This window comes from Erinaceus europaeus, chromosome 9 (assembly GCF_950295315.1).
Source record: "Erinaceus europaeus chromosome 9, mEriEur2.1, whole genome shotgun sequence".
In the NCBI taxonomy this organism is placed as follows: Eukaryota; Metazoa; Chordata; class Mammalia; order Eulipotyphla; family Erinaceidae; genus Erinaceus; species Erinaceus europaeus.
The window spans coordinates 121482938-121505182 of NC_080170.1; the positions used below are offsets into that span (position 1 = coordinate 121482938).

General features: G+C 48.2%; 1 protein-coding gene across 1 annotated transcript in view; it reads left to right on the top strand.

Annotated features, from left to right (window-relative positions):
- The first annotated feature begins 1121 nt into the window (after window positions 1–1121).
- The window catches only part of CLIC6 (chloride intracellular channel 6), a 48025-nt gene continuing 26901 nt past the window's right edge, over window positions 1122–22245 (top strand). The window contains exon 1 of the mRNA XM_007519725.3: window positions 1122–1599. The gene's annotated coding sequence lies outside the window, so the exon portion shown is untranslated. The remainder of the gene's footprint in view (window positions 1600–22245) is intronic.

Consider the following 22245-nt stretch of genomic DNA (forward strand, 5'->3'; position numbering starts at 1 on the left):
GGTGGGGGGCGGGTGTGGAGTTGGTGAATAAAATGCCTCTGGACTCTTAAGCTGCTTCAGAAAAACTCCAAGTGGTTGTCCCCGTGACCCCACCCCCAGAGAGGGGGTACAGACCCCGCTCAGGCCCGGGGGTGGGTGATGGGTGGGCTGCAGCTGACGCCCGGGGCTTGGGCTCCACCCCAGGGCGGCTGACCAGGCCCTTCCGATGGGCCCTGCCCGGCCTGGCCCTGCCCCTGGCCACGCCGCGCCCACCCCCAGGGGCGGGGTCCCAGTCCGGGTCCGAGTGCTCAGCCAGCAGACGCGAACCCGGAGAGCCGGAGGTGCGGCGCCGCCAGCTGTCCCTTCGCCTGCCCTCGGAAGGGACCCCGCGCCCCCACCTGCCGGGGCCGGGGTCTGCGCCCATGGCCGAGGCCGCCGAGCAGCGTGGGGGGGCCCCGGGGGGTGGGGGCGCGCCTGAGCTGCCCGTGGGGGGTGCGGGCGGGGCGGGGGCGGCCCCCCGAGACGGCCAGGACCCCGGCGCAGGGGAGGGGGCGGCGGAGCCGGTGGGCGCGCGGGGCGAGGCTCCAGGGGCGCCCGGGGACCCGGAGCACCAGCCCCTGGCCCAGACGACGGAGGCGGCAGAAAGCGGGGAGCTCTCGGGGGGAGGGGGACGCCCGGGCGCAGAGGAGGAGACGGGGGCTCGGGAAGGAGGGAAAGAGGAGGGGGAGGACTCTGGCGGGGGTGGGAGTCTGGAGGAGGCCGGGGGGCAGAACGGAGGCCCCAGCCCGGAGGGAGTGGGCGAGGAGACCCCAGCCGGGGGAGAGGGGGTCCCAGCTGGGGGCGAAGGGGCCCAAGCCGGGGGTGGGCGGGACGCAGTTGGAGACAAGGGGGACCCAGCCGGGAATGGGGGGACCCCAGTCGGGGGAGAAGGGCTCCCACCTGGGGATGGGGGGGGACCCAGCTGGGGATGGAGGGGTCCCACCTGGGGATGGGGGGACCCCAGCCGGGGGAGAGGGGGCCCCACCTGGGGATGGGGAGGACCCAGCCAGGAGTGAGGGGGTTCCAGCCGAGGGCTCAGGAGCTCCAGAAGGGGATGAGGGGGACGCATCTGGGGGTAGAGGGACCCCAACGGAGAGCGAGGGGACCCCAGAGGGGGACCCAGCTAAGAGTGGGCGGTCTCCAGGTGGAGACGAGGGGGACCCAGACGGGGACCCAGCTAAGAGTTGGGGCTCTCCAGGTGGAGACGAGGGGGCCCCAGCCGAGGGTGAGGAGACCCCAGAGGGGGCCCCAACTAGGAGTGGGGGTTCTCCAGCTGGAAGCCAGGAGGACCCTCCAAGGGTTGGGGGCGCCCCACCCGAGGACGAGGGGGCCCAGCCCGGGGCCGAGGGAGACCCAGTCAAGAGTGGAGGAGAGGAGGAGGCAACCCGGGGCGCGGGGGTCCCAGCCGGGGTCGAGGGGGTCTCCCCAGACCTCAGCCCCCAGGCGACCCCGGACCCCGAGGCCCGGGTCGCCAACCATCTATCGGAGCAGCGCAGCCCGGGGGTGAACGGGGAGCAGGACGGCGACGCCTCGGACTTGGGGGTCCCCGGCCGCGAGCACGACATCACCCTCTTCGTGAAGGTAAACTCAGGGGAGGAGGCAAGGCAGGGGGAGAAGGCGGGGTCTGTGGGGAGGATGTGTTCTGGGGGGCGAATCAACTTCCCCACAACCTCTGTGCTGAAACCCCACCAGCACGAGGTCGTTGACGAATAGACCTAAGTGGCCGGGCACTGGCAGACCCTATAGAGTGCATCTGTCACCATGCACAAGGACCCGGGTTGGAGGCCCAGGGCCCCACCTGCAGGGAGGAAGCTTCACTAGTGGTGAAGCAAGGCTGCAGGTCTCTCTCTCTCTCCTTCTCTATCTCCCTTTCCCTTCTTGATTTCTCTCTGTCCTATCCAATAAAACAGAAAGGAAAAATTAATTAAAGAAAAGAGGGAAAAACAGTTGTAAAAAGAAAAAAAATTAAAAAAATATTTATTTATGTATTCCCTTTTGTTGCCCTTGTTGTTTGATTGTTGTAGTTCTCTTTCTTGATTTCTCTGTCCTTTCCAACAACAACAACAACAACAATAACCACAACAATGATACAACAAGGGCAACGAAAGGGGAAAAAAGTAGCCTCCAGGAACAGTGGATTCGTGGAGCGGGCACCGAGCCCCAGCAATAACCCTGGAGGCAAAAAAAAAAAAAAAAAAAGAAATGAGGAAAAAAAAAAAAACAAACCCTCGAAACTCCATATTTGCAAAACCGATTTTCTGCCCCCAAGGAAGCCCTGAAGTGAAAAGCAGATAGATCTACTTGGCTAGAAGCAGTCAGTTGTGTTTGGCAGGAGAGCTGGTGGTTTCTGAAATCCCATTTTTCTGGAACCACTTAATGGGGAGAGACCAGGAACAGGACACTAGACCCTCTGGACCTTAGTCCTGGCCCCAACCTTGGGTGGGAAGGGAAGCACCTCCATGGAGGCTATTTTGAGCTCAAACAGCACAGCATGGGGTGGGGGGGTGGGGAGGGGCTGGAGTTTCTTTGTTAAAATTATACAAAAGCCTTTTCTGAGGTCCTTTGGCTGGTGGGGGGCAAAACAGAAGATAATCAGGTTAAGAATGTGCGTTGCTGGTTGAACCGTAATCCTTCCAAAAGCACTTTTAGCTTTAGTGACGACTTAAATTTCCTTGACTAGAAGGTAAGCAGATTCTCAAATAAGCCAAAAAAAAAAAAAATGGTGTTCAAGGATTAACATCAGAATGCCAGGAATTGTTGGGGGGGGGTGGTCGTGAGGACCTCAGGGGAGGGGTTTGTGCTTCCTCACTCTGGAAGGTGCTGCTCTGAGCGCGCTTTTAGGAGACTGGAGGCAGTTTAAGAATCTGTTGAGACCCAGCCCTGGGAAGGTCACTGGGTAACAAGAAACCTGCAGGGAAGTTAGCAGAAGGGGAAAGCTTCCCCAGCCATAGCAGTGTGGAAATTTCCCATCTCTCAGGTCAAGGAGTTAACACCTTTCTGGCATGACCTTCTAGAGTTTTTACACTGCTCAGCTCTGTTTAATGGTGGTGGTGGTGGTGGTGGTGGTGGTGGCGGCGGCGGCGGGGGAATTGAACCTGAGACTTCAAAGCCTCAAGTATGAGAGTCTCTTTGCATAACCATTATGCTGTTTCTTTCTCTCCCACCCACCACCCCAGAGCTTCCCAAATGGCCTCCTTGCTCACATACTCTGCTCTCCTCTACCTAGATCTAATCCCTTCATACTAGCCAAGAAGCTAAGAAAAAGAGAGAGCCTTATTTCCTTTCTTTCTTTCTTTTTTTTTTTTAAATCGCTTCTCTTGGGACTCATAGTTTATAGTAAACAGTTAATATAGTTATTGGTACGTGTCAAATTTCTACAAAATATTTTCACACACACACACACACACACACACACACACACACACACACACACACACCAGCCTAGGTCTCCCTCCACCTCCACCGTCATGAAGCAGGACTTGAAAGTTGTGCCTCCCTCCACCCAGTCCTTTACTTTGGCACAATACACCAAACCCAGCCCAAGTTCTGCGTTCTCTTTCTGCTCTTACTGTTGCCTCTGCTCATCTCCCTTCAACTTTCATTGATTTCCCACAGAAATAGTCTCCTTCCCATTCCATCTGCCTTTGGTTAAAAATAAGAAAGTCCTTCTGATTCGTTCTACTCTCAGCAGGATAGCTAGAAAAACAAGTGTTTTTCTGAGATTCTGCCTCAGAGCAGGTAGAGACAAGGGACGTATCCAGAATGTTCTGTCCAGGTTCTGCTGGTAGGAAGGACAAGAGGGATCAGGGCTGGGTAGGAGCCTTGGTGTATGTGGCAGGAGAACCTGCAGACGGGCAACTGCGATCGTATTATTGACTGAGTTGTTTTTGTGGACATGCCGAATGGGATTCCTTGATAATCTTCAAGACACGTTTGTCAAAGGTTTTGAAAACAGGTTGGCTGTGCTCTAGTCTTCCTTTGACTTTCTGTGATAGTCATTAAAGAAAAGTTTTCTCTGGGAGTTGGGGAGAAATGTGGAAACCTCCTGAAATGGCTTTATACCCCCCACCCCCACCCACTCTTTTATTTATTAATGAGAAAGACTAAGAGGAGAGAGAGAGAACCAGACATCACTCTGGTACATGTGCTTATGGGGACTGAACTCAGGACCTCGTGCTTGAGAGTCTAATGCTTTATCCACTGCGCCACCTCGCAGACCACTCTCTTCTTTTTCCTGCTAGGGTGCGGATTTCATAAACGGGTTTTGTATCTGGACATAGTTGGGGGAGATATTTTCTCTACAATATGAGTGGATTCTAAAATATATCTTTTTTTTTGGCAAGTCACTCTCTTCTTACTAGGGCGGTGGTCTCTTGAGTCTGTCTTTAAGTGCATTGCTCTCATCTGAAGGACTGATGGAGGCTGGCGGACACACAGCCAAGAGGGCTGACACAGTGACTGCTGGCAAGGGCTTCCATCTCTCACCAACCAGGGCCTCTGTTCTCTGTTGTCTCCCAAGTCACTTCTAAATCCGCCCCCCCTCCCCCCCCCCCCCCCCCCCGTCCCCCGGCAAGGATCCCACAGAGAAGCTATCAGTTCTTTCATGACCTTGTCTCAGAAGTCATACTTACTTTATTCCCACTTATAAGTTATTTTTACTTATTTCATGGTTTGCCCTTTATACACTGGTATTTATTTATTTAACACATTTATTATTGCCTGTTATTTATTTTATTCACCAGGTCCAGCCCTGAAGAAGACTTAAGCTCTGCCTTTTAAAGAGAAAAATCAAAAGATTTGTGGACACATATTTTAAAAATATTTCTGTATATGGGGAGAAAGGGAGAGAGAGAGAGAACAAGTAACATTGTGGTACACGTGCCTCCTAATATCAAACTGGGAGCCTCAGGGATGCAAGTCCAGGGCTCTACCCATTGAGCTATTTCCCAACTACAGTGGGCATATTAAAAAAAATTCCACATACACTAATAAATTTTCTTTTACAAAAAAGCAGTGCTCTGGAATCATGTTGGGTTCCATCTTGATTTCTTTATATAATCTTAGAGTCTTTCTTTCAGTGATAGGAGAATTATCTTAGAAACCGTTCCCTCCTAGTATCTGTAGTTCTCCAAATTCTTGCTAAAAATGCCATTTTTTTAAAGGCTGGGATGTACTCTATAATAAATCCAGAAAGGGTGGGTGCTTGGGTCCTTTCTCTTTTGAGGTGTTAAGTGATGCTGTAGGACTGAGTGCTCTGCACAGATGTGCCGCTGAATATGGAACCTACTCTCTTAGAAATACCCTGCTGGGGGCCAGGCAGTAGCACAGCGGGTTAAGCACACATGGCATGACGCACAAGGGCAGGCATAAGGATCCTGGTTTGAGCCTCTGGCTCCCCACCTGTGGGGGAGGGGGGAGTCACTTCACAAGTGGTGAAGCAGGTCTGCAGGTGTCTGTCTTTCCCCCTCTCTGTCTTCCCCCTCTCTCTTGGTTTCTCTCTGTCCTAGCCAACAATAACAGTAACAACAACAAGGGCAACAAAAATGGATTTGTAGTGCAGGCACTGAGCCCCAGCGATAACCCTGGAGACAAAAAAAAAAAAAGCCCTGGTGAGGGGAAGGGATGCACATGTAAGGTTTTGATAACCTTGGTCAAAATTCCTCTTCCAGGAGGGTCAACCAAGGAACACTCCTGAACGCTGGCTATCAGGTCTCTGTGTCTGTTTATCCCCAGCGGCACTAGCCGACCTTCTGAATCTGAGAGGTGAAAAACGACTTTTTGTCATTTAATTTACATATATATTTTCTCTTTTTTCCTGTGGGTGAGACTGTATATGTTTTATCCTTGTTTTTATTTGTGGTTACTAGTGGGTTCCAAGATTATAAAATGAGAATGTGAGGACAGGCGGTGGTGCACCAGGTTAAGCGCACCAGGACCTGGGTTTGAGCCCCTGCTCCCCACTTGCAGGGTCTGCAGGTCTCTCTCTTTCTCTCTCCCTCTCTATCTCCCTTCCCCTTCTCAATGTCTCTGTCCTATCCAATAAAAAGGAAAAAAATAAAAGGAAAAATTGGATACCAGGAGTGGTGGATTTATAGAGTGGCATCAAGCCCCAGCAAATGGAAGCAAAAAGAGAGATAGAGGAAGAGAGAGACAGAGAGAGAGAGGAGAGAGAGAAAGAGAGAGAAAGAGAGAGAGACACACAGAGAGAGACAGAGAGAAAGAGAGAGGAGAGAGAGAGAATAGTTCCACACCATACCCACCACCAAAGTTGTCTTCCCACGCTCTCAACAAGAACCACCAGCGTTCTCACAAAGTCTTAGAAACTTAGTATATTTGCTTCTGTTTTTGTTGGTTGGTTTTTTTCAAGTTCATGTGTATCAGTTCTTTGGGCGCCACTTATGAGTTAAACCATCTGGTAGCTGTCTTTCATTTCTACTTCTTTCTTTTTTTCTTAATTAAAAAAATTTATTTATTTATTCCCTTGTGTTGCCCTTGTTTTATTTCATTTATTTATTTATTTATTTATTTATTTATTTATTTATTTATTTATTTTACTGCTCAGCTCTGGCTTATGATGGTGTGGGAGATTGAACCTGGGACTTTGCAGCCTCAAGCCTGAGAGTCTCTTTGCATAACCATTATGCTGTCTACCCTCTGCCGCCCTTTTTTTTTTTTTTTAATTGTTGCAGTTATTATTGTTGTTGCTATTGATGTTGTCGTTGTTGGATAGGACAGAGAGAAATGGAGAGAGGAGGGGAAGACAGAGAGGGGGAGAGAAAGACAGACACCTGCAGACCTGCTTCACTGCCTGTGAAGCGACTCCCCTGCAGGTGGGGAGCTGGGGCTCGAACCGGGATCCTTACCCCAGTCCTTGCGCTTCGTGCCACCTGCGCTTAACCCACTGCACTCCCGCCTGACTCCCTCTATTTTTTTTTTTATAAATATTATTGACTAGATAGAAATTGAGAGTGAAAGGGGAGACAGAGAGATACCTGCAGACCTGCGTCACTGCTCGCCGAGTTTCCCTCCTACAGGGAGGCTTGAACCGGCGCTCAACTCTGTGCCACCATCTGGTCCCTGTTCATCTCTACTTATTTTGCTAAACCTCATCACCTTCAACTCCATCCATTTTGTCCCAAAGGACACAGTGTCCTCCTTTTTTTTTTTTTTTTTTTTTTGCAGAGTAGTATTCCATGGAGTCCGTATTCCATCACTTGTAGCCAGCCATCTGCCGATGGGCGTTGTGGCTGCTTCCCCTCTCTGGTGATGGTGAATGATACTGTCCATGTCCTGTGAGTGGTGCTGCGTCTGTCCCCTTTGAATAAGCATTTGCTTGTCTTTCGCATCATTTGTAAGAGTCGTCTTGCTGGATCCTAAGGTAATTCCATTTTCATTAGTTTAATCACTCTCCATACAGAGACTGGCTATGCTTTGATAGATTAACAACTGTGGGTACCTTTCTGGTGAGCTGGTCGCTTTGCCCATTCTTCAAGTGGTCTTTCAGCCTCTCACTCCTGCTGTTTATATATTTATTTATTTCCCCATTTGTTGCCCTTGTTTTTGTTTTTATTGTTGTTGTAGGTATTATTGTTGTTGTTATGGATGTCGTCGTTGTTGGATAGGACAGAGAGAAATGGAGAGAGGAGGGGAAGACAGAGAGGGGGAGAGAAAGACAGACACCTGCAGACCTGCTTCACCACCTGTGAAGCGACTCCCCTGCAGGTGGGGAGCCAGGGGCTCCAAAAGGGATCCTTACACAGGTCCTTGCGCTTTGAGCCACCTGTGCTTAACCTGCTGTGCTACCGCCCTAATCCCCATTCCTGCTGTTTATATGAAGGAGGAGACACTTGTCTGCCCTACGAACTGACTGCATAGCTTTTTATGGGGTCTGCTTTGACTGTACTGGAGTCGGTGATCCTTTTAGTCCTAGTAATTTCTTGTAATTGCTGCCTGGGAAAATGAAGCCCAGACTGTAACAACATTCTTAGAGTCTCAGGTTCACTTACTGGAATCTTTTAATGCTCTGATTTACTTTATATTTTGTAACTTCTTAAATCCTAAGGGATTAGGTGCTTCAAATCCTGTCTGTCTTTTTTTTCTCTGGTTTATGGTGGTTTGGAGATTGAACCTGGAACCTTGGAGCCTCAGGCATGGGAGTCTGTTTGCATAACCATTATGCTGCCTCCCCCACCCCCTCTCCCTTTCTTTTTTAATTAGATGGTTACTTTTTTTTTTTTTTAATGAAGTTATGCCTTTTCAGAACTGAACTCTGACTTATATCAGAAGGATTCTTGTTCAAAGCACAGTTTTAAAGAGTATACCTCTCAGGGTCATGGTGATGGTGCACCTGGTTGAGTAAACCTATCACAATGCACAAGGACCCAGGTTCGAGCCCCCAGTCCCTACCTGCAGGGGAAAGCTTCATGAATGGTGAAGCAGGTCTGTACATGTCTTTCTGTCTCTCTACCTCTCTCTATCTTCCCCTCCCCTCTTAATTTCTCTCTGTCTCTATCCAATAATAATAATAATAAAGAGTGTAACTCTCAGGGTCATTTAATACAGGTACGGTTCTGTCTGATAGTGTAAACTATGTCACGGTGCTCTCCGTAGAAAATTCACTGAAATGGGGGTCAGGCAGTAGTGCAGCAGGTTAAGTGCAGGTGGTGCAAAGCGCAAGGATTAGCATAAGGATTCCAGTTTAAGCACCCAGATTCCCACCTGCAGGGGAGTCGCTTCACAGGTGGTGAAGCAGGTCTGCAGGTGTTTATCTTTCTCTCTCCCTCTCTGTCTTCCCCTCCTCTGTCCATTTCTCTCTGTCCTGTCCAACAGCAACATCATCAATAACAACAACAACAACAAACAACAAGGGTGGTCTGGGAGGTGGCGCAGTGATAAAGCTTTGGACTCTCAAGCATGAGGTCCTGAGTTTGATCCCCAGCAGCACATGTGCCAGAGTGATGGCTGGCTCTTTCTCTCTTCTCCTGTCTTTCTCATAAATAAATGAAAATCTTAAAAAACAAACAGGGGCAACAGAAGGGAAAATAAATAAATAAATATTAAAAAAGAACCTAGCTCTCTTCCTCTCTCTCATGTACTAAATAAATAAATATTAAAAAAAAAGAAAGTTCACTGAAATGAATTCTACTTTTAATTTTTTAGGGTCCTTTTTACAAATTTATTTCTTATTGGCTAGAGATAGAGAGAAATTGAGAAGAGAGGGAGAGAAACAGTGAGACACCTGCAGCCCTGCTGCAGCTCCTGTGAAACTTCCCCGCTGCAGGTGGGGACCAGGGACTCGAACCTGGGTCCTTGTGCCATGGCCTCTGAACTTGACTCTTATCAATAAAAAACATGCAAAGAAGTAATCTCTGGTGGAGTGATCTGAGAAGATTGTTCCTGAGATAGAGTACCAACAGGTGGAAGAAATTTTTTTTTTTTTTGCCTCCAGGCTTATTGCTAGGGCTCGTGCTGGCACTAGGAACCCACTGCTCTTGGCAGCCATCTTTTTTTTTTTCCCCATTGTTGTTTTTGTTGCTGTTGTTGTTGTTGTTAGATAGGATAGAGAGGAATTGAGAGAGGAAGGGAAGACAGAGGGGGAGAGAAAGACACCTGCAGACCTGCTTCATTGCCTGTGAAGTGACTCCCTTGCAGGTGGGGAGCCGGGGGCTCGAACCGGGATCCTTGTGCTGGTCTTTGTGCTTTTTTAAAAAATATTTATTCTCTTTTGTTGCCCTTGTTTTTTTTTTATTGTTGTAGTTATTATTGTTGTTGTTATTGATGTTGTCGTTGTTGAATAGGACAGAGAGAAATGGAGAGAGGAGGGGAAGACAGAGGCGGGGAGGGAAAGATAGACACCAGCAGACCTGCTTCACCGTCTGTGAAGTGACTCCCCTGCAGGTAGGGATCCCTGGGCTCAAACCAGGATCTCTACTCTGGTTCTTGCACTTTGCGCCACCTGTGTTTAACCCGCTGCACTACTGCTGGACTCCCATCTTTGTAGTTTTTATATTTATGAATGCACCCCCCCCCCGCAAACAAAACAAAATGTAACAAACCACCTGTGCAGTACTTATCATGACAGGTGTCAAGAGGCTGCAGGTACATAACTATAGCCCACAAGCAGAGAGCTTCCATGAGGACCTCTCTGTGCCCTTCCTACAGACACCCATTCCCATGAGGAGAAGCCACACTGTGCCGACTGAGAGGGTCCTGACCCCAGAGCTGTGAGTTCAGAGCTGCCCTGGGGAATTCTGCACCTGAGACTCGAGCCTCTTCCCAGCTGCCTGGCTAGCGTGGAGGTGCCTCTCCTCGGGTGTGTACTCTCTGTGTTGGAGAGAACGTGACTGGAGCCAGCCTGGGCTGCTACTCAGCTACGCGAGAGAGATGACCCAGGAACAGAGCTGGTGATGGCGAGGCAATTCAGTTCAATTCTTTATTGATCAGAGAGCCAAAGCTTTTTAAAAGTCCTACCCGGAAGTCGCAAGTCGGAAACGGAAATGGTTTGATATGGTTTGGAAAGGGGTGGAGAAAGGCAAAAGGGGCTGGGAAAGGTAGAAACTTCCTTAGCAATTGTTGCGAGGGCTTTAACTGGTAGGATTAATAATACCCTGCAGGCAGGGAGGGGCTTGAGGGTAGAAAGAAGATAGATCAAAGGAATGGAATGGGTGGGGGGTCTTTCAGGCAAAACAATGATTATGTAGATAATAAGGGAGCAGGCCATAGTATCAGGAATGCAGGGTGCTTGGTGAGGCAGGGAGTCTTGGGGGGTTGTGTCCCTCCTTGCTCAGCCTCTCAGTAGAGAGAGAGAGAGAGAGACTGACAGGATGGATGTCCCCTGCCAAGCTCAACCACATCCTCACAATTTTCCGACACCAGCAAGCTGTGTGAGGCAGTGGGGGTCAGTGGGTGGACAGCCAGTCCATCAGGGCTCTGTTGGGGAGGGCCCTGGCTCCAAGGGAGGAGAAATCCTGGGACCATTTGGTCCCTGGTTCTGTGTATATTTGAAAGCTTTATTTATTCAGAGGGAGAATACTGAGGAGGAGGAGGAAGACAGATAGGGAGAGAGAGGAGAGCTATCTGGAATATTCAGTGGCAGGGATTGAACTCAGGACCTCACGCATACCAGTCCTGTGTGTAGACACTATGCTACCTTGCTGGTCATATTATTAACTCTTTCTTTTTCCCCATCAGGGTTATCACTAGGGCATGTGCTTGCATGACACCACCACTCTTGGTGGCAGTCACTCTCTCTCTCTCTCTCTTCCTCCTTCTCTGTCTCCCTCTTTCTTTCAAGATAGAGGGTGTGATGGGCAGGCCATGGCTTTCCCAGTAGAGTATACAATTACTGTGTGTTTGGACCTTAGTTCAAGCTCCTGACCCTCACCTACAGGGGTGGGGGCCTTGAACTATGGAGCAATGCTGCATGGGTCTCCTTCTTCTTCCTTCCTCCTCTTTCTTCTCCTTCATCTTATTTCTCTCAGTCTCTCTCCCTTTCTTTCTTTCTCTCTCTCTCTCTGTCTGTCACTTCTATAAAAATGGCCAGGGGGTGGTCCGGGAGGTGGCTCAGTGGATAAGGCATTGGACTTTCAAGCATGAGGTCCTGAGTTCAATACCCGGCAGCACATGTGCTAGAATGATGTCTGGTTCTTTCTCTCTCTCCTGTCATTTCTGATGAATAAATACATAAAATATTTTAAAAAAGTGTCCAGGGGGTTGGGCGGTAGCACAGTGGGTTAAGTGCATGTGACGCAAAGTGTAAGGACCAGTGGAAGGATCCCGGTTCGAGCCCCCGGCTCCCCACCTGCAGGGGATTCGCTTCACAGTCTGTGAAGCAGGTCTGCAGGTGTCTGTCTTTCTCTCCCCCTCTCTGTCTTCCCCTCCTCTCTCCATTTCTCTCTGTCCTATCCAACAACAACGACATCAATAACAACAATAATAATGACAACAATGGTAAAACAACCAGGGTAACAAAAGGGAAAAAATGGTCTCCAGGAGCAGTGGATTCATGGTGCAGGCATCCAGCCCCAACAATAGGCAAAAAAAAAAAAAAAAAAAAAAAAAAGGCCAGGGAGTATGGTGAAGTAGTGCGGGTACAGAGTCCCTGTGATAACCTGGTAGTAAGACATAAATAATAATAATAAAAAAGGATGAGAGACAGAGAGGGAGAGAGACGCAGCATGGCATTGCTCATGAAGTTGTCTTCCTGCAGGCACTTCCTTATTGTAGCCAGGGACTCGAACCCAGGCCCTCACACATGGTAAACTGTTTGCTGGATGAGCTATCTCCAGGCCTCCCAAAACATTATGGAGAAAGAAAGAAAGAAAGAAAGAAAGAAAGAAAGAAAGAAAGAAGCCATCTGAGATGTTGCATTCCAGGAGGCAGATTCTTATTTTGTGCCCCAGCAGAGCCCCCAAGGTAGAGGCTGGGGGGCATGGGGCCAGGGCTGACCAGTCTTAGTTTTCTCCTTCAAGTAAGGGTGACCCGAGAGGCTCAAAGGGTTCCTTACCGCAGCGGCCACGTGCATGTCTAACACCCCGGGCATATCACAGCCATCGCGGGCTTAGAATAAATGTGCCTTTTTTTTTTTTTTGCCTCCAGGGTTATCACTGCAAATCCACTGTTCCTGGCAAAAGAAATTGAGAGAGGAGGAGGAAGATAGAGAGGGAGAGAGAAAGAGAGACGCCTGCAGACCTGCTTTGCTCCCTGAAAGTGGGGAGCTGGGGCTCGAACTTTGGATCCTTTCGAGGGTCCTTGCGCTTAGTACTATGGGTGCTAGGCTGGGTGTGCCACTGCCCAGCCAGCCCCCAGACTTATTGAAGAATCGAGCACACACTTTTGGTGTCTGGACCTTGGCTATGGTGTATTCAGAGCACCTTGGGAGACTTCACCCTCCTCCCAGCTCTGATTCCTTGGTTTGAGTGGCAGGCGGGCTGCCTTCAGCTTGGTTCCCATACACGGTGGGGCAAGACCGAGTTCCGGGCTGCTCTCAATGGTATCTTTGTGTCATTGGCCTCTGCTGGCACTGAGCTGGTTGCTTCAAGGAGCTCGGAGCTATCACACATCAGACCCACGGGGTGCATTCTTTGTTAGCTGAGGGTGTGTTGTGACTTCAAAGCTGAGAGTGGGAACACAGAGCCAGGACAGGGGAGGCTTGTCTCCTGAGTATCCTAACGCTGCAGTCTCACCACAGAACTGGAGGAGGGAGGGGGTGGGCATCGGAGCTGTGACTGAGGGGGCAGGGCAGAGAGGTCGCTCAGCCCAGTGGAGAATACACTTTAAAAAGAAAAAAACACTTGAAGGGGCTGGGGAGACAGCATAGTGCTTCTGCAAAAGGTTCTCCTGCCTGAAGCTCTGAGGTCCCAGGTTCCATCCCCAGCACCACCAGCAGCCAGAGCTGAGCAGGGGTCTGGGTAAAATAATAATGATGATAATAATAATAATGATGGGGAGACAGCACAGGGTTCTCCAAAAGACTTTCCTACCTGAGGCTCTGAGGTCCCAGGTTCAATCCCTAGCATCACCAACAGCCAGAGCTGAACAGGGCTCTAGGTGAAATGATGATGATGATGATGATGATGATGATGATAATACTGAGGAGACACCACAGGATTCTTCAAGAGACTCTCCTGCCTGAAGCTCTGAGGTCCCAGGTTCAATCTCTAGCACTACCAAAAGCCAGATCAGAGTAATGTTCAGGTCTTTCTGTCTGTATGTCTCTAATTAAAATAAAATATTGGAAAATAACTTAATTGTTTGTATGCACTTCAACCCATTCCAGTTAGTAAAGAAATTTAAAATTAAGTTTAAATTAGAATCAAATTTAATTTGAACTAAACTTAAATTGCCTTAAATTCAAGTGTAAGGTACTTGCTTAAACCCATTCAAGTTAGTAAAAACTGGATCTTTGTAGGAATGCTTGAAGCATGTCAGCACACTCCAGAAAATACAGGGGGGGGATTGGAGATATTATTGTTTTATTAGTGATTTAATAATGATTGACAAGATTGTGGGATGAGAGGGGACAGTGCCACATAGTTCCCACCACCAGTGTTCTGTGTCTCCTCCCTCCACTGGAAGGGTCCCTATTCTTTATCCATCCCTCTGAGAGGATGGACCAAAGATCTCTATGGTGTGTGGAAGGTGGGAGGTCTGGCTTCTCTAACTGCTTCTCTGCTGGACATGGACATTGGCAGGTGGAGCCATATCCCCAGCCTATTTCTATCTTTCCCTAGTAGGGCAGGGCTCTGGGGAGGTTCCAGGATACATTGGTGAGGTCGTCTGTCCAGGGAAGTCAGGTTGGTGTCATGGTAGCATCTGTAATTTTGTAGCTGAAAAGAATTAAAATATAAACCAGAACAAATTGTTTAATAATCTGGAGTCGGGCGGTAGCACATCGGGTTAAGCACAGGCCACGCAAAGCACAAGGACTGGAGGAAGGATCCCAGTTCGAGCCCCCCGGCTCCCCACCTGCAGGGGAGTCGCTTCACAAGCAGTGAAGCAGGTCTGCAGGTGTCTGTCTTTCTCTCCTCCTCTCTGTCTTCCTCTCCCCTCTCCATTTCTCTCTGTCCTATCCAACAACAACATCAATAACAACAACAATAACAACAACAAGGACAACAAAAGGGAATAAATAAATAAATAAAAGTAATCAAATTGTTTAATAATCTGGAACCTAAAGGCAGACGAGATTTGGGTCTTCATGTTGGAAGAAGTTAAGAATTCTATTTTAGGTATATTCCAAAGGGCTCTTGACTTTACTTTGACCTGAGCCTTGGCAGCTAACAGGCAGGTGGGCTAAAAGTATTGTTTGGGGAGATGGTATCAGAGTTGGGAAAAGGATTAGAAAGCTGGATCAGGGCAGAGTGTGGCTCCCAAATATGGGAGAAGCATATAAATACTGTTAACTATAAATTCTGTTCATCTGAGCCGTGTCTATTTATGTTCAGCACAGGAGACTGTGTGAGCTCTGCATCACTGTTGGTCTGAGCTTGCATTCCATAGTCACAGCTAGGAGGAGATGCTGTTATTTTAATTTACTTATTATTGTTGTTTTTGTTGTTTAGAGACAGAAAAGGTAGAGGCAGAGAGGGAATGAAAGAGACCCCAGCACCAAAGCTTCCTTTCATGCAGTGGGGGCTGGGCTTGAACCTGAGTTGAGCACATGGCTAAACTACCCACAATCCCAGTGAGCTATTCACCAGTTTCTTCTTCTTCCACTTCCTCTTCCTCTTCCTCTTCCTCTTCCTCTTCTTCTTCTTCTCCTTCTCCTTCTCCTTCTCCTTCTCCTTCTCCTCTTCTCCTTCCTCCTCCTCCTCCTCCTCCTCCTCCTCCTCCTCCTCCTCCTCCTCCTCCTTCTTCTCCTCCTCCTCCTCCTTCTTCTTATTATTTATTGCCACCAATTTATTACTGGGTCTTGGTACCTACATAACAAATCCATTGCTCACGGCCCCCAATTTTTTTTTTTTAAAGATTTATTTATTTGTTTAGTAATGGGGATGAGAGTGCAGCTGGGGGCTGAACTCAGGATTTTACGCTTGAGAATCAATTGCTTTATTCACTGCAAGACCTCCTGGTCCACTCCCACCCTCCATTTGATAAAGACAGATAGGACAGAGAGAAATGGAGAGAGGAAGGGTGTTGTTTTCGCCAGGCTGGCTTCATGGGCGGGTAACAGATGACCAGGGACTCATGGTTGAGCTGTAGGCAGTATCTCTTTATTCATGCAGGACGCAGCACAATCTAAGCTGAGCTAAGCTAAACTAAACTAAAGTACCCTAAAACTCACAATGCTGTCTTTATATATACTTGCCAAGTAGGGTGGAAACAGGATGTGACATAGAGAGGGTGGAGAGAAAAGTGACTGGTGAAAATCAGAGTGTGACAAGGAGAGGGGGCGGAACAAAAACATATCATGAACCAGTGGGGATTGAACCAATGCCCTGTAGTGGTTATGTAAATAGAATACAGTAGTTATGTAAATAGAATACAGTGTTAAGCAGGGGGTATTAAACTAATGAAACAGAAGGGGTCTCATGCATACCAACAGAAGGGAAGACAGAAAGGGAGAAAGACAGACACCTGCAGATTTGCTTCACCACTTGTGAAGTGACCCCCTCCCTGCAGGTGGGGAGCCAGGGGTTTGAACCAGGATCCTTATGCTGGTCCTTGAGTTTTGTGCCATATGCGCTTAACCTGCTGTGCTACTGCCCGATCCCCTGACCTTGTAGTTTTATGTATCAGGAATCTGGACACCTTGTGACTGGGGCATCCTTCTGCCCTTGGCAAAGGTCACTCAGAGGGGTCAGCTGGCGGAGGGCATGGCAAGAGGGGTCCATGACAGCTCTGGGTATGTGTCCCAAGGTCTCAGCAGAATGGCTGGAATGTCAGGTTCTGCTGGGATTGTCCCCCAGAGCAGGTACTGTTGGTATGCTTCTAATTCTGCTTTTCTGTAGAATGCAGGGGGGATTAAACCAAATGAAACAGAAGGGGTTTTTAAAAGCAAGTGGTGAAGCCTCTCTGGCGTGTTTTCCTGATTAAAAGTTTGAAAAATTTGGAAAAAAATTCCTATGAGGATTGTGTGTGTTTTTTGCCTCCAGGGTTATTGCTGAGGCTCAGTGTGTGTCTGCACTACGAATCCACTGCTCCTGGAGGCCATCTTTTTTTCCATTGTTGTTGTTTGCTGTTATTGTGACTGTTGTTGTGGGATAGGACAGAGAGAAATGGAGAGAGGAGGGGAAGAGAGAGAAGGGAGAGAGAAAGACAGACACCTGCAGACCTGCTCACTGCTATGAAGCGACCCTCCCGCAGGTGGGGAGCCGGAGGCTCGAACCGGGATCCTTGAGCTGGTCCTGGTACTTCACACTATGCTCTTAACTTGGTGCACTACTGCCCCCACCATGAGGAATCTTTTGATAGAGTAAAGGGGAAAAACCTTTTAAAAAATATTTATTCATTTATTTATTTTCCCTTTTGTTGCCCTTGTTTTTTTATTGTTGTTGTAGTTATTACTGTTGTTATTGTGGATATCATTGTTGTTGTTATTGATATCATTGTTGTTGGATAGAACAGAGAGAAATGGAGAGAGAAGGGGAAGACAGAGAGGGAGAGAGAAAGATAGACACCTGTAGACCTGCTTCACCGCCTGTGAAGTGACTCCCCTGCAGGTGGGGAGCTGGGAGCTCAAACCGGGATCCTTATGCCGGTCCTTGAGCTCTGTGCCATGTGCGCTTAACCCGCTGCGCTACCGCCCTACCCCCCCAAAAAACACTAACAATGGAATAAAATCACTCATTTGAGTCTTTAATTTTTTTTTTTACTACTTGCCCCTGTGAGTTTCCAAACGAATCCTGTTTATACTCTGAGTTCTTTGGCAATTATTCACCATGTCTCCCAGTTCCCCAGAACAATGTGGAAAGGTTCCCACTCCACAGCTCCACCTCTAGTCCACTGGGGTGTAGAACTTCTCCTGAGTTTCCCAGTCAGTTCTCTGCCTCAGTGTCAGCACGGGGGGCCCCCCGGCTGCTGCTCCAGCTTCCAAGGGGTGGTAACAATGGAGCTTTTTAATCTGTATTTATTTATTGGATAGAGACAACCAGAAATTGAGAGGGAAGAGCGAGACAAAGAAGGAAAGAGAAAGAGAGTCACTTGCAGTCCTACTTCAACACTTGCAAAGCTTTCTGCAAAGCTTTCTGCAAAACTTTCTGCAGGTAGGACCGGGAACTTGAACCTGATCCTTGCACATTGTAACGTGTGGGCCCAATCAGGTGTACTGCCACTGAGCCCGCGCTCATTTGTGTCTTTGAAACACACACACACACACACACACACACACACACACACACACACACACACACACACACGTCAATACACTCAGTGGAATACTACTCAGCAATTAAAAAAAAAAGATCATGTTGTATTTTTTGGGACAAAATGGATGAAACTGGTGGTGATTATTTGTAGCAAAATAAGTAAAGAGAGACTGGCTGGGGAGACAGTATAATGGCTCTGTAAAAGACTTTCATGCCTGAGGCTCTGAGGTCCCAGGTTCAATCCCCAGCACCACCATCTGTCAGAAATGAAACAGAGCTCTTGTCTCTCTTTGTCTCTCTCTCTCTCTCATTAAAATAAAATAAATAAAAAAATAAGTAAGATGAAAGACAACTACTGGATGGTTTCACTTATATGTGGAATCTAGAGACCTGAAACATGTAAACTTGAAAATACTCAACCCAATATCTAAGACCTTGGGAGAACTATGGTGGTCATCGTTAGTTGGGGGGTGACTATGCAGAACTTTGGTGGTGCGCAAAGTGTAGACCTACACCACTATTCTCTTAGACTCTTGTGAACCACTATCAGACCACTAAGAAAAATACGAAAACAAAGGGGGGGGGGCGGGTGGTGTGCACCTGGTTGAGCATACATGTGACAATGTGCAAGGATCTGGGTTCGAGCCCCCAGTCCCCACCTGCAGAGGTGAAGCTTTGCAAGTGGTGAAGCAGGGCTGCAGGTGCCTCTCCCTGCCTCTCTCTCTCTCTCTCTACCTCCAGGCTTACTGCTGGAGCTCGGTGCCTGCCACTACGAATCCATTGCTCCTGGAGGCCATTTTCCCCATTTTTGTTGTGCTTGTTGTAGTTGTTACCATTGTCATAGCTGTTGTTGGATAGGACAGAGAGAAATGGCGAGAGGAGAGGAAGACAGAGAAGGAGAGAGAAAGATAGACACCTGCAGACCTGCTTCACTGCCTGTGAAGCGACTCCCCTGCAGGTGGGGAGCTGGGGGCTCAAACCGGGATCTTTATACTGTCCTTCGCGTTTTATGCTATATGTGCTTAACCTGCTGTGCTACCACCCAGTCCCCCCCCCCCCCGTCTCTATCACTGCCTTCCCTCTTAATATCTGGTTACTTGTATTCAACAAAAATAAATAAAGATAATAAATTTAAAAAAATACAAAAAAGAATGGGGTGGGTAAGAGACAGCAAGGTGGCAGTGGTGGGGACCCAGTGCAGAGTGAGAGGAGACTGTGAACCCCGATTCTTGCCTGGTACACGCTTCTTAATCTCTCAGTCGCTCAAGCACTTTCTCCACCGGGGTGGAGAAAAACCAGGCCTCCTTGCTAAGCAGCCTTCCCAGAACAAGCTGTTCCTTTGTTGCCGTAATTCCTCCTGAGAACTTTCACAAGGAAACGAGCTCTCCGAGGGCTCCGTGTAAGCCCTCCAGCTGGTGCCAGGTCATATGATTAAAGGAGGATTAAACATCAGCCTGGAGATGTTTAAGGCAGAGCCTGTGTAGGAAGGGCGGCTTGCAATTTCCATTACGTTTGCCCAAATAGTGCTCAGAATTCACACTCCCTCCATCAAAACCCTAAGCTAAGCTTCTGGACAGAAGGGAGAGCTAAGGGCAGCTTGGTTTGGTTCAATGATTAAGCTCTTTGGGTCAAGGGTGGCTGGTCACCTAATCCTTCTTGTAATGTGTTGATTGTTATGGTTACTGAAAAGAATCAGTGCCGTTTATACTTGGGAGGAGGGGCATATTTAGAGGGAATAGACTGGAAAGAAAAAAATTTGACCCTCTGTCAGCCACCAAGTTGCAGATGCTACCATGGTGCCAACCTGACTTCCCTGGGAGGATGACCTCACCAATGTGTCCTGAAACCTCCCCGCCCCATTAAGGAAAGATAGAAACAGGCTGGAGGTGTGGGTCTATCTGCCAATGCCCATGTCCAGTGGAGAAGCACTTAGAAAAGCCAGAACTCGGGAGTCGGGCTGTAGCGCAGCGGGTTAAGCGCAGGTGGCGCAAAGCACAAGGACCGGCATAATGATCCCGGTTTGAACCCCGGCTCCCCACCTGCAGGGGAGTCGCTTCACAGGCGGTGAAGCAGGTCTGCAGGTGTCTGTCTTTCTCTCCTCCTCTCTGTCTTCCCCTCCTCTCTCCATTTCTCTCTGTCCTATCCCACAATGACAACAACAATAATAACTACAACAATAAAACAACAAGGGCAACAAAAGGGAATAAATAAATAAAAAAAAATAAGTTAAAAAAAAAAAAAAAGAAAAGCCAGAACTCTCACCTTCTGCACCCTGTAAAGAATTTTGGTCCATGGCATGAAGCACAAGGAGCAGCATAAGGATCCTGGTTCGAGCCCCTGGCTCCCCACCTGCTGGTGGTGGTGGGGGTCTCTTCACAGGTGGTGAAGCAGGTCTGCAGGTGTCTATCTTTCTCTCCCCCTCTCTGTCTCCCATCCTCTCTCTGTTCGATCTAACAACAACAACAACATCAATAACAACAGTAATAACTACAACAATAAAAAAAGGGTAACAAAAGGGAAATAAATAAAAAAAAAAGAATTTTGATCTATGCTCCCAGAGGAATAAAGAATAAAGAAGCTTCTAATGGAGGGGATGGGACAGGGAACTCTGGTGGTGGGAACTCTATGGACTTACACCCTTCTTAAGCCACAGCCTTGTTATTATTAAATCACTAAAGATTAAAAAAAAAGTTTGACAATCTGACCCGCATTACAGCATTTCAAGAGCTGAGTGGCGAGCTGATGACTGCAGTTGCTCTTGTGTTGGGAAACTGGTTTCCTAGTGATCAGAGTGTCCCGGAGTGAGGAGCCTGCTAGAAGTCAGCAGGTAGCAATCCCCTCCTCACACCGCTGTGTACAGAAGGTCGACACCATTGCTGAGCCGGCCGGCAAAGTCTCTCTAGAAAGTTCCATTAACTCTGCAGACATTTATTGTACTTCTTTTGCAAATAGGGATACATATCTATATATTGAAATATTTTTATTTATTTATTGGATAGAGGCAGAGAGAAACTGAGAGGGAAGCAGAAGACGGGGAGAGAGAGAAAGAGTGGGCCATCCAGTATGCAAGGGTCCAGGTTCAAGCCCCTGGTCCCCAACTGCAGGGGGAAAGCTTCATGAGTGGTGAAGCAGGGCTGCAGGTATCTCTCTGTCTCTTCCCTCTCTATCATCCCTTCTCCTCTCAGTTTATCTCTGTCTCTTCCCAATAATAAAAAAGTTAAAAATAAATAGATAAATAAGTAATAAATTCTTTAAAGAGAGAGTGAGAGAGAGGGAGGGAGAGAAAGGGAAAGAAAGATACACTTGCAGACCCACTTCACTGCTTGTGAAGCTTTCCCTTGCAGGTGGGGAAGGGGGGGGTGGGATCTGGGTCCCTGGGCATGGTGACATGTGTGCTTAATCCAGTGAGCCACCATGTAGGCCCCTTCTGCATGCTTTTATTTATCTGAGGATCAAGAAAAGATAAATTGGAAAATTACAATTTTCTTGGCATCCTGAAGCGAAGTGTGATGTGTGATATTCGTGTCTCAGGGCCAGTGAGTTTAATAACAGTGAATGTCATGGGCAGTGATGGGAGAATCAGGGGTGAGACAGTCTTTCCCTTCCTGTGTCAAATCGTGGCAGGAGAGGGGACCATTGGACTTGGATTCTTAATTTGCCAGGAACCTGGTTTCTGGTGGTAGAGCTGGGGGTTGCCCCTGTTATACCACAAGGGGCAGACGAAAACAGCAAAGGATAGACAGCTGGTTGACCAGGAGGTTTCTTGTCCATTAGCCATTAGCATTCTGTCTGGAAGAAAAGCTAGAGGAACCAACAAGTGTTGTAAATCATCTTTGCTTCATTCCAGAAAAGCTAAGAATGAAAAAAAAAAAAAAAAGAGGGGCCGCCTGGTAGGTCAAATTTGTTCTCATGCTCAAGGACCCAGGTTCAAGCTCCCGGTCCCCACCTGCAGTGGGGAAAGCTTCACGAGCAGTGAAGCAGGTCTGCAGGAGTCTCTCTGTCTCTCTCCATCTATTTCTTTCTTTCTTTCTTTCTTTCTTTCTTTCTTTCTTTCTTTCCTCCTTCCTTCCTTCCTTCCTTCCTTTCTTTTCCTTTCCTTTCTTTTTTTTTTGCCTCCAGGATTATTGCTGGGGCTCAGTGCCTGCACTATGAGTCCACTGTTCCTGGAGGCAGGCCATTTTCCCCATTTTGTTGACCTTGTTGTGATTGTGATTGTTGTTGGATAGGACAGAGAGAAGTCGAGAGGAGGGGAAGACAGAGAAGAGGAGAGAAAGACAGACACCTGCAGACCTGCTTCATCATCTGTGAAGAGACCCCCCCTGTAGGTGGGGAGCTAGGGGCTTGAACCAGGATCCTTATGCCGGTCTCTGCGCTTTGTGCCATGTGCGCTTAACCCGCTGCGCTACAGCCCGGCTCCCTC